This window comes from Cylas formicarius, unplaced genomic scaffold, assembly GCF_029955315.1.
Source record: "Cylas formicarius isolate icCylForm1 unplaced genomic scaffold, icCylForm1.1 PGA_scaffold_3__17_contigs__length_32017465, whole genome shotgun sequence".
Classification (NCBI taxonomy): Eukaryota; Metazoa; Arthropoda; class Insecta; order Coleoptera; family Brentidae; genus Cylas; species Cylas formicarius.
Window position 1 is genome coordinate 3,137,383 of NW_026844326.1, and position 14,034 is coordinate 3,151,416.

Consider the following 14,034-nt stretch of genomic DNA (forward strand, 5'->3'; position numbering starts at 1 on the left):
GTTGCAGAAAGCACCCACGGAAAAAATTTATATATTTTTAATGGGACACCCTGTATAAAAATTCTGTATATTTCTTGTATAATATGTCCTATATCTAAATCTAATAGTTTTCTAGGGGTATGCGCTTTTAATATAAAATAAACAATCAGTAATAAGATTCAAAAAAACAAAATGTTTTTTATAACTGCCAGTGACAGTTACTGATTTAGTAAAACTATGTTGTTCTTATTCTATAAAAGAGGCGTTATTCACAAAGAGAAAAACTATGAATTTTGAAAACGTTTATTAAACCGAATAACAGGGTTAAATTGGCACAAGTGTAATTTAAACCGATTGCACGTTTCAGACAAAGAAGATTTCATCGAATCTACGAAAAATTTAAACAAACAACCAGCTTAGCCAGAAAAACGATAACATTTCATAGTTCAATAGTTTTCACAATATTGATTAACTTAAATGCAACATTAAAAAATATTCTAGAACTTATAATTCAGTATAATATAATATGTAGGCAATTAGTTTCACGAATGGAATTTTTCAACTGGTTCCGCATTTTCTTCAATACATCTAATGTGTGATCTCCGTAATCTTTCTAAAGCGGCAGTGATAGATTGGGAATATTCTTCATTTAAGATTTGAACTTCTGTTCTAATCAGGTTTTTTAGATGGTATTTGCGTTTACAGCCTCAGGTTGGGATTGATGCGTTGCCATTTCATTGTTCCATATTTTCCAATCCATTCATTAAACGTTTAATTGAAATAGTTCTTAACAAATGTTACACAATGAGAAAGAGTAGTGCCGTCTTGTTGTCGAAGTTCCTTAATTGTTCCAATGGAAGCCCATCCATATAGTTTTTCAAATCGTTCTGAAGAAAATTTAGATAACCATTACCGTCTAAAGAAACCTAGAAGAAATGAAGACGTAGAAACAAATTTTAAATAATCATTTCCGTTAATTTTTCCAACATTTGATAGCAAAATTTAACCATTTCTTCTCGATGCATGGGCGTCAATTTTGTGGTAGGCCTAAAATTAAATGTCTTTTTGAAAGAGTTTTGAATCTTCCCCTATGATGTATTTTTTTCTTTCAGCTTTACGATAATTTTCGTATGAAAATATTGGCATTTTCTTTGTTGAAAATTTTCATAGATTCGATTAAAGGTTTTTTTGTCTCGAATGTGCATTCTGGGGTAATTACATGTAGTTCAGTTTGAGCCAATTTAGCCCTCTCGTGAGTTTTGCAAAATCTGTAACTGGTAACTGCCACTAACTGTTATAAACAAACATTTTGTTTTTTGGTGACGACCTACTTCACATAAATTAAAAATTCTAGAATATTATTTATCTTTGAATGTTGCTTTTATGTTAAAAGCGCATATCTCTCAAAAACTATTGGATTTGGGTATTCGACACATTATGCAACATATTATCGTTATTTATCTGTGGGTGATTTCTGCAACACCCTGTATATATAAAAATATATCTTGCACATAGCTTACTATTTTTTGAATAACTTTTGTATTTGACGTTTTTTTGACATTATAAATGATCATTCGATACATAATATAAAATATTATATTGAAATATTCAAATGAGCATAAATGGGAATAGATAATGTCATTACCTTAAAACGCAGTTGTTGCTTTGTAAAATAGTCTGCGTTCAATAATCGTTTGCATACATGTTTCAATCTCACAATTATTCAGATTAAGAAATAGAGTTTCTAAATCTCTCAAACTTGCACAAGCTGCAATGTCAGGTTCAGAATCTGGAGTGCATGGACGCACCTGTGGTACCTCTTCAATATAGTGGATGGCGGTCAGTTCTTCAGTCTTTGGTTTCCCGATATTAGTAAAGCGCTTGTTTCGAGCCTTGAAAATACGAACAAAGATTCATTTTCAGTCACTCTATATGATGTAAGTGAATGTGCTTGTTTTTTATCTTTACTTTTTAAGGTGCGAATTTTTTAATTTTCGTTTTTTTCTCACCCACAAGATATAACTGATATTGTCTTTAAACATTTTATTCTGTTAAAAAAACTCACTCTAACGCTTTACCGTTAAAAATCATTACCAAGAATAATATTTTCACTACGACGTGTGTTACAAATAATTTTTTTTCTCAATTTCCATAAAAAGGTAATTTTGTCTCTGTATATCTCACTTATTAAAACAATAGAGTAATAAAATATAAATTTGAATAGGGTGGAAAACTTAAAGGTTATAAGTTAATGTTCGGATAAATTGGAATGACAGTTTTTCGTATTTCAGCGACAATTTAGACATATCTGACAAAATATTCAGTTTTCAATATTATATTTGTTATTTCAAAAATAATTTAAAAATAAACACATATAAATTATTAAAACTTATAAAAATAATAGATACCTTTAGCAAAATTTTTATTAACGAAATATGATAAAAATTAACTTATAAGCAACATTCGTGTCTTAAAGAACAAAAAACAAACACATTCTACTCACATATTTGCAATATTTTTTTTGTTTTTCTTCTCTATAGTAACCAACGAAAATTCGAAAAATTATACTTTCTTTACTTCATCTCATATAAAGTAAACAGCTCTCGATAACAACAGTAGATATATTAACATAAATCATCCGTACTGTATTAGTATTAGTTTATATTTGTATTGATGTGTTTCTTAATTGCTCTTCTGTAATTTTGATAATGGCTTGATCCGTAACCAAATTTTTATGTTAGTTTTTTTTGCGAGAGCCTCTACCCCTCAGAATCGAAACCGGGCTCTCGGTAGCAGTCGTGCATGAGTACGAACACTGAGAGGAACCCAAATAGGACACTGGCATCTAAGAAGGCACCTCCATATAATAAACTGTAATTCAGCCCCTAAAAAGCTGAGCATCAGCAGGGGGCTGTCCATTAAGAGTACTAGAAATAATAAAGTTCCAGTAAACATACTAGATTGTTTTTATGACTTTAGGGGACAAGTACTGAAACTCAACCATATCTTGCAGGACGTCACAATATGTCAGGGAAATTTTCAAACAAGTAAATCATGAAGTCCTTCGGGATTCCGTACAGGTTTTCATTTTACTCACATTATGTATAAATTCTTGACTCTTGTGTTTTAAATCCAGCCGATACTACTTTAACTAATGTTGATAACGACATTAATATCCTAAACTATAACTCAAAGTTGCTTGAAGATAAGGCTGCAGAATGGTTTACTTAAAACAAATTATGACAAAGTCAAGACTGATAATTTCAAGCAATTTCAGAAGGTAAATCAGTTAAGCTGTTGGGCATTAATATAGATGACTCATTGAAGTCGGTAGTCTATATATTACGTAATAGACTATCTAGCAAAATATCGTCACTTATAGCGTAAAATTCAAAATTCTGCAGAAACGGTAAGACTCGTATGCGAATGATACATATATAAAATTTGTCCAGAAATTTCCGAGGAATTCAAAAAATATATAGGTTATTCGAAATAAAGTTGCACACACAGAGATCTGGCAACGAAACTACTGTCCACAGCTGCATTTTAAAATGGCTTGAGATAAAAATATACAATTTGGTAAGTTGATAGGATTGAATAATTTGAACATTTGTAGCGTAAAAGTAATTGTGATTTTAAATGCAACACTCTGTATATTCTTGATTTTTTAATCTCAATAAACAACTTATGTCTAACATATTCCATCTCTAAAGTCAATATTTCTAAGAATGGAACCCTTAAAAAAATTGCCATAAAACTGAGAAACGTGGTAAGCCAGCACAAAGAAATATATGGTTACTTACTCCTCATTGAAAGCGCAATTGAACTAGAAGAGAAAGTTATATTGCTTTAGAGAAAGTGAAACTAAATTCCTTGTTGATAACTATAAAAATACCATTATAAATTAGGAGGAAACACCCGACATTAAGTTCCTATGTGTGTCAAAATTTAGATTGTTGTTTCTTTTGTTTTGAATCCATAGCCATGTTTATTCGCAATTTTATTATCCTATTTATTTTCGTGCAAAAAGATGATTAAAACCCTTATGGACGTTGAGTTTATCAGTCGGTCTAGACAATGGAGTTTTCATTCTTCATAACTGCATTTTTTTAATGCCTACGAATTTTCTTTTGACAGAAAGTATGTCAGCCAAAAGATGTTTAGAATTATTTAGCAAATCGAAAAAATTAATAATATACAGGGTGTTCAATTTAAAATAATAAAGTCGACGTTATATCGTGTGAAATCGGAAACACAATTCAATTCAAATGTTGCTGTGGATAATCGATTCGTTGTCGCGGTATATACTATTATAATATTTTTTAAATATAAGTTTCAAACAATTTTTGTCTTTAAGTTTTTTTGCTATTATCTATAGTTCCTGTGTGGCCATCCTAATAATTCTAAATTCGTTGTCCCTTTGGAAACCTAAAAGATATCAATTAGGTGCTATTGCATCACTTTTTACGGGAAATTTAGAAACGCAACTCGTATTTGAATATTTTGCATATCTTTGGAAGCATTTTTGAAGGTACACTGTATCTCGATAGTCCCGTATGATATCAAAAATATTAGAGCGGCTTGGGCAAATGTTTCTATTTAGAATGCATTGGCATGGATACCGTTTTTGATATACAATCCAAAATACCCTTTTTAATGCTACTAAATAAGGATATTTTTTCTCTGTTTAATGATAATGAATCTGAATTATGAACAATGACATTTTCATTAACAAACTAGAATGAAATAGATAAGATATCAAAGTTTTTACGTTTAAATAAACCCGATGTAAAATAAATATGTTTAATGGCTAGCCAACCATTCCATAGTAAGGGTCTAAGCAATAAACTTTAAATTTATAGCCCATCCTCAAGAACCGACAAAGGTAGCACTAAAGCATAGAACAATTCCTGAGTATAATAAGTTGGACAGCAATTTTTAATTTAACCACCTTTGTAGGGACAAAGAAAAAACATCATTACCAAAGCTTAAGACTATTGCGAAAATCCTCTGACCTTAAGCAATGACGAAGAAAAAAAGAATGTTTAAGTTACAAATACATACTACAAAATACCTTTTTGTTATACCTGTATGCAAATGGTTTGTCTAATCCCGATTTGACAGTGACGCATATGATCTTAAACATATAGTCTTCAAAAATCGGCATGACTATTGTGTGAGTAGTTGGGTGGTTCTCATTGGCACTAGCGAAACTTTAATGTCATTTCAGATTTGCCAATAGAAAACGCTTTTAGGAAGCCAATTACAATTACTTTTTTTTTAAACTAGCCATTTAGAACAAAAATAATTCCTGTGACGAAAATCTCCAATTTTGATTTGATTTAATTTTGCATTTTATTATACATTTTTCTTGCGGTTTAAATAAAATACTCAGAAAATTCTTCACAGGGTGTTATTTTAATGACTTCGTACAATCTAACGAGTTAATCTGATCGAAATTAGTTCGAAATAATTTATTTTTTCAATTAATGTTAAAACAACAAGTTTATGCGAATGCTCATGTCGACAGCAATAGATGCGCATTGTTAGTTAGTTCTTGGATGCGAATAAAAGTTTGTGAGATAAATTGTTTGTGGAGAGCCGATCATAACAGTGTCATCAGGGTATTACAGGGAACTTTGATGCATCTGATGGTAAGTACTATGAGCCACTTATTAAAAACTTACAGCACAACCAAAACGAGTTAGCATTTTAAGATCTCATCTAAATTTATTTTATCAATTTTGAAAAATTTAGACAATTCGCGGGGATAGTGGCGAATAAACTGTTAGAGAATTAGGTCCCAAACGGGGGGATTGACCACATGTAATTTTTATTTAAATTGGTAGTGTAGAAGTCTATCTCTGTTCCTTTTGAAAATCAGTAAAAGCATGAGAAGTTCGCGTGGGTGTTATTTCAACATCAAGCAAGTGAGAAAACCCCAACACATTATTGGCGCCCGAGCATCGGACAGACTTGGACATAAACGACGTATCAACCTGAGAATTGCAATCATCGACACTTGTTGCCTGTCAGACGAAAGCTAGAGCGATAATCAAGGTCAGTCCTTCCCAATACCTATCACTTACCCGAAATATTGTGCCTGCGCACGTAATTTGAAAAATATAAATCTCAGACATTTGTCTCTCGTTCTGAATTGCAATCGCATTAAGTGGATTTACACGATGTCATTAGCTTTGTAGGCAAAGTTTGAGGGTCTCGAATATAATAATCATAATAAAAAAAAAACTCGTAAACTTCCTATAATAAAGACACGTAATTTCAATTAATCACCGACACAAAAACAAACCTCGAGCAAAAACCTCTTCGAATTAGAATATCTATCTATTTCACGCCGGCACGATGTCAGATGTAGGTGATAACGACTTACACGATTCAGAATTTGATTTAAACCGTTTAAAGCACAGCAGAGCCCAAATCAAGGGAGAATTAACTCGCTTTAAAACTTTTTTAGCAAAAAGTAATATCGATCAACATATCGAACAATTACAATTAAGATTTCAATCAATAAAACCCACTTTAGAAAAATTTAAATCAATTCAAACTCAATTTGAAGAATTATTATTAAGCGATTTTCCGGATAATTATGACGAAAATGACTGCATAATCGAACGCGAAGAATTTGAAACCCGCTATTTCGACGCCATAGCTGAAGCCAAAAAAATATTAGATCAACATCATTTCCAAGAAGTTCTAGGGGAATCACACATTCCGATGCCTGCCCCGTCCCCCTCACCGGAGACAGATCCACGATTTTAACGAATTCCTATCACAAAGATGTCAAATGCTAGAAACTTTAGATACAAAGGCATGTACAACTATTAAAAAACCTTACGAATCGCGCTCGTTTGTTTCTTCGGGAGCCAACTATATCCGAAAATGCAATTATTGCAAAAATGAACACCCTTTATACTTATGCGAAAAATTCAAACAATTGTCAGTCTCGGATGGATTCGATATGGTAAAGAAAATGAATTTATGTTCAAATTATTTAAGGTATGGGCATAAAAAGTCAGAATGTCGATCTTCTGCATGTAAAATTTGTCAGCAAAAACATTCAACTTTATTACATCGATCAAAAGAAAGTTCAAACAACTTGCGCGACATTTCAGAAAATTCTAAAGAAAAAACGACTTGCAATGTTACCACTGACAATTCTTTGAAGAGCGCGCAAAGCCGCGAAAAGTCAATTAATAAGCAAGTAATGTCTAATACTTGTCAAAATACCACCAATTCTTATATTTTACTGTCCACGGCAGTCGTACAATTGTACGACAAGGATAAAAATATCATAACTTGTAGAGCATTACTCGCAATCAAATTTTGTAACATCTTCTATGGTCAAAAAATTAAATTTGCAAACTTCAAAAATTAATATGCCTGTTATAGGAATAAATCAAGTAAAAACAAATATATCTGAGCGCATTGAAATAAAATTTTCTTCCCAACACACCGGCTATAAGAATAAATTAAACTTTCTTGTTTTGTCGATAATAGCGGAACTGTCTCCACAAAACTACATTGACATAACAAAACTTAACATTCCATCCGAATTACCATTAGCAGACCCTGAATTTAATGTTCCCGCAGAGATCGATTTGCTAATAGGTTGTGAAGTCTTTTTTGAGTTACTTTGCATCGGTCAAATAAAACTCGGCAAAAATTTACCGATTTTACAAAAAACATTACTCGGTTGGATTGTGACTGGTCAAATACCTTGCGGCAAGGGAAAAAGCGGAAAATCAGATGTCATGTTATCCAACTGTTATTTCATACGAGAATCACTTCACGAAAATTTAGAGAGATTTTGGTCTATTGAAGAAATTAATTCAAGTACTCGCGCTAAAATGTCATCAGAAGAAATCGAATGCGAAAATCATTTTAAGCAAAATACTACACGCGATCAATCAGGCAGATTTATCGTAAAACTTCCCCTAAAACCCATTTTCATCAAGTTGGGTGAATCTGAACAAACCGCCATTAACCGGTTGTATAGTATTGAACGACGATTAGCCAAAAATCCCGAACTCGAAAAATCATATCGAGAATTTATGCAGGAATATCATAATCTAGGTCACATGACCGAAATACCGCGCGATTATCCTTCAAAAACACCGATCTATTATATTCCTCACCACAGTGTTGAAAAACCCGATAGTACAACAACTAAAGTAAGAGTAGTCTTGGACGCTGCATCCAAATCTTCAACGAATTTATCGTTAAATAATGTATTAAAAACCGGACTCACTATTCAAAATGATTTGTTTACAATATTAACTCGTTTTAGAAAACATAATTATGTCTTTATAGGCGACTTGACTAAAATGTACCGTCAAATCCTAATAGATAAAGATGAAAGAAATTTACAACGCATCGTATGGCGCAATTCTCCCGAGCAAGCAATTAAACATTTTCAGCTAAATACTGTCACGTATGGCACGGCGCTGGCTTCATTTCTTTCAACGCGTTGTTTATTTGAAATTTCTTTGAATATTGCCGAAAAATGGCCCGATGAAAGTGAAATAATAAGCTCAGACTTTTACGTGGATGACATTCTCACTGGAGCCTCAACAATCGATTCGCTTATTCAATTAAGAAAAAATATTTCGGAAATTTTATCTCAATACGGATTTGAATTAAGAAAATTTCGGTCAAATGATAATAAATTTCTCAACGAAATAAATAATTCGAATCACGGACAGAGTAAATATTGCATTACGGACGATTCATGCGTTAAAACTCTGGGGGTTTCTTGGATACCACATCTTGACAAATTCCAATACAATTCTCAAGATTTATTAACACACAATGACAAGGTTACGAAAAGGTCAATACTTTCATTTATAGCAAAAAATTTTGATCCGCTCGGTATATTAGGTCCTTTATCAATTCGAGCTAAATTAATAATACAAAAACTTTGGCAATTAAAGATTGACTGGGATGAAAGCATACCAAGTCAGCTCTTCTCCGAATGGTCAGGCTTAAAGGCGGAAGTATCACAAGTAGGTTTAATGCGTATACCACGCCACGTAATTGTAAAACAGCCGAAATTAATAGAACTTCACGGATTTTCGGACGCAAGCGAGCGCGCCTATGCGTGTTGCATTTATGTACGTTCAGTAAACATCGATGATACAATCGAGAGTCATTTATTATGTGCCAAATCACGCGTCAGTCCTCTAAAATCTTTATCATTACCGCGTTTAGAATTACTTGGTGCAGCATTACTCGCCAAATTAACAAAAAATGTGTTGAAGCTTTGAAACTTAATTTTGACCGATTATTTTTGTGGACAGACTCGATGATTGTGTTGTCTTGGATAGCCAAGGAACCTAAATGTTGGAAAACCTTCGTGGCAAACCGCGTTGCTGAGATACAACAGTTGACAAAAAAGGAAACTTGGAATCATATTCCTTCAGAACATAATCCAGCCGATATAATTTCTCGCGGAGCCAATATTAAATTTTTAATAAATTCAAAATTATGGTTAAATGGACCACAGTTCTTTACGAAAATTGACGATTGGCCTAAGAATTCAAATAAGTTTATTCCCATTGAGAATATACCGGAATCAAAGCCTAACTCTAAGATAATTTTAACCACATCAATCGGTCAAGACTTGGAATTATTTAACAAATACTCAAACCTAAACAAATTAATTCGCATCACCGCCTGACCTGAAGGTGTCTAGAATTTTAAGACAATTTAGTCAATTGAGTTCCGATGAAATTAAACAGAGTGAAATTGCCCTATTAAAATGAGGTTTTTCCCAAGAAATTCATGACTTAAAGGCAAAAAAACGAGTTTCATCGAAAAGTAAATTAAAATGTTTATCGCCATTTATCGACCAGAATGGTCTAATAAGACTCGGTGGTAGATTAAGCAACTCAAAATTTAACTACGATGTAAAACATCCTATAATCCTCCCTCCAAAACATCACTTTACACGTCTTTTAATCGATCGTGAACATAAGCGTACATTACACTCTGGTGTACAAGACACTCTAGCTCACATACGACAACAGTTTTGGCCGCTTAAAGGTAAACAAGTCGTGAAATCTTATGTGCGTAAGTGCATTACGTGTGTTAAAACAAATCCGCCTATAATAAATCCAAAAATGAGTGAATTACCTAAATTTCGTGTTGAGCCGACTCGTCCATTTCTATCTGTCGCTGTAGATTATGCAGGGCCTTTCGAATTAAAAGATGGAAAAACTCGATCCAATAAAATTATTAAGGGTTATGTTTGCATATTTGTTTGCTTGGCAGTCAAAGCCGTACATATTGAGCTTATCACTGATCTGACTAGTGAAGGGTTTCTAAGTTTATTAAAACGATTTGTCTCGAGAAGAGGTTTTTGCTCACACATTTACAATGACAATGCAACAAATTTTGTTGGATCTAATAACAAGCTTATTTCGATTAAAAAAAATTATAGATTCAACAGATATTCAAAATTATGTCTTACATTCTAATATAAAATGGCACTTCATGCCAGCAAAATCTCCACATTTTGGCAGTATTCACGAAGCGGCTGTGAAATCGTGTAAACATCACTTAAAGCGCGTTTTAAGCGGTATTCGTTTAAATTATGAGGAATTTTATACTTTGACTACCCAAATCGAGGCTATATTAAACTCCAGACGTCTTGTACCAATGTCATCCGATCCTAATGACCTCGACGTGATCACGCCAGCACATTTCTTAATTGGGCAGCAGCTACAGCTATTCCCGAAGAATATCTTCTAAATGACAAGGTCAATTACCTGAAACGCTATCGCCATCTTCAATTGATGGGGCATCACTACTGGTCACGTTGGAGAATGGATTATATCCATCAATTGCAGCAAAGAAGCAAATGGTATTTCAACGATGATCGAAAAGCACATGTGGGCGATCTTGTCCTACTAAAAGAAGACAACGTTCCCTCCCTTTGCTGGCCTCTCGGAAGGATAGTGGATCTACATCCAGGGAAGGACAACATTGTGCCTGTGATCAGTGTAAAAACCCAAAACGGTGTGTTTAAAAGGGCACTGACGAAGGTAGCATTGCTACCCGTGAATTGAAATGTGATAAACATGTCGCGTTAATTCTTCATGTTAGAAATATTCCTTGTTTGTATAATATTTTGAAAGCAAAGCCTAGCCTTTCAAGGGGGCGAATTATGTTCAGTTTTTATGTACTTTATGAATGTGAGCCAATAGTGGCAACGCCGCACGACACCACGAAAAAGGGAAGAGTGAAAAACCGCGGGGATAGTGGCGAATAAACTGTTAGAGAATTAGGTCGCAAACGGGGGGATTGGCCACATGTAATTTTTATTTAACTTGGTAGTGTAGAAGTCTATCTCTGTTCCTTTTGAAAATCAGTAAAAGCATGAGAAGTTCGCGTGGGTGTTATTTCAACATCAAGCAAGTGAGAAAACCCCAACAAAACTTTTGTATCAATTTGTTGTAAATACTAGGCAGCGACCGTGGTCCATCGACCACGAAGTTCCTTCATTAATGTATACAACATAATTTCAATAACACGCTGTATACATTATAAATACATTCCATAATAAGTAAGTTCGATCGTAAAAACACGCTAAACAAGTTCAATAACTAAGAAATAGAAAGGCTATTTTTTTTACTTTTGCCAAAACGTAAAATCGCGTTGACTTACGGACAGCTTGTTTGAAGGGTCAAAGGAATCCACTCTCACATTTCTTTAGTAAAATGGTTTTCGACGAATTTTTAAAAAAGTTATTCAATTTTCTCGTGTAGTATACCAAAAATTGTTGTACACCTAAAACGCACGTCGTTTTAAATAAAAAAATATAAAATATATCTTGAAAACAGATTAAAATGCAGATATTGAACAATCACTTGCAAAAAATCCAAAAAATGACCCTGCTTATCGGAAATTAAATTTGAGAATAACCAAAGCTTATTACACAATCTTATATGCGAATTTTTGCCCCTATATTTTTGAAATTGTGAACGCAACTAATGAAAAAAGGAAAAAATAAAACTACTTTTATCACCCTGTATCTCCGCAAATATTGACTTTAGGACACAGGTTTATTTGACAAGCGAAATATTATGTACAAAGAATACACTGGCATTCTCTGGACCATTCATTTTAAAACATCCTGTATATTTGAAATTAGAGAATCGTGATGAAGATATCCTGCAATCAGTAAAAAACCTGAAACCGAAGAAATCTGTGGGTCCAGACATGCTTTCTCCGGACATACGAAAGGGCGTGTACAGTTTCTACTAAAGCGTCTGAAAGATATCATTCTTCAAACAAATGCATATCTCCCCCAAAATTGGGAGAATCTATTTTGTATAATAAAATTTTAGGTCGCCACTCCCGTATAAGCGAAAAGCAACATCTCCTTGTACCTAATAGATCTGCAACAACAAGTCTTTTGAAAGCTTGTGCAAAAAAACAAGTCACATAATGGAAGAAAATAGTCAACTCGGCATTATTTTTATAGATTTTAGTAAAGCTTTAGTTGACAAAACTACACAAATTTGAATTGTTAAATAAACTATTTGTCGGATAGGAAACAATTTATCGTTTATAAAGAAGGGAAATCCAGGATTTTTTTGACAAGATCTGGTGTACGGCAGGGATCAAATCTGGGAATTCAAGAGCGAGATGTTAACCTACTTCAAAATCCCTTGGATAGAGTATATGAGTGGTCTTTGGTCATCTGCTTGTCATTCAACATTGAAAAATGCTACATGCCAATAAGAAGAAAAAAAACAAATTATTAATTCGTCCTATTCAATTAGCATAATATATGAGTGTAAACCCTGAGGGGTGACAGTGGATAGAGGTTTATAATCAGAAATTCATTCAAAATCAGTAAATTAAAAACACTATAAATGCTCTACAATGGGTTTGTTCGTAGCAGACTATAATAAGTGCAAAAGAGATTTTGAAGATTTTCGCATTGCAAAAAGCATGGTCTTCCCGTTGCCTAGATGAAATTAGTTTTATATCCTCAGAAGTACGTAAGTAATATTTTTAAAAAAATTATTGAACATTCAAATTGATATCCTCAACTAATTTTGCAAATTTGCCACTTACCAGGTTCAGGTGTAACCTTTGCATTGTATAATATATATTCTCTCGGAAATCTATTGAATATTGATTTATTTCCGATATATAACATAAATACTTTTAAGCAAAAATGTTACCTTTGATATTATTGGTTAGTTGGTTAGTTGTTTTGTAGTATAATTCATTTAATTGCCTATGTGCATATCCAATAATGTAAACTTTCATCAGAACTCCGTTCTGTTGATTGCTTAATAAATAAATAAATAGGACGCTTAGCACCCTACCTTTTTGGCAATATTGTTTTGTAGGAATAAATAGGTGAATAAATGGTTAACTAACATATTTATACAGAGGTTTATTTTATTACTATTTAAAAGGATGCAAAATTACCGCACCTCATTTTGGACCGATGTTCTCGATCTTGAAAACAACCTAATTTTATCGGCACGGTTTTGTGACTGTTATTATCTAAATAAAATGAAATAACCGCCGTAAATATCGTTAATTCCTAGTAATAGTAGTTTACTTCACAGACATCTAAAAGACTATTTGTTTGTAGATGACCAAACTGTAAGATTTGCAAAACTATTAACAGTTTTAAAAACTCTGCAGTTTTTGTTGAAAAATTCGATAGAATAAAATTATGTAAATATTGACATAGAGGATGGCACAAAATATATTTTAGTAACGTTTGCCTCTAAAAATAATTACAGGCACGTAGCTGCACAAAATTTATATCGTATGTATTATCTTCACTTAAATTCATCCAAAATCCTTCGAAGAAATTAAACAAACTTTGGTATTTACACATTTTCTGTATTCCTCTTGCGTCGGTTCTTTACAAATCGAACAGGCTGACTTTTTCCTACTCATCCTGTTGACTTAAAGAAGTCAACACTGAAACTGTCTACTCTCTGTTCTACTCTATCCCTGCCTATATACTGTTTGAGGAGGGCGGAGTTAGAGACGGGGCATATT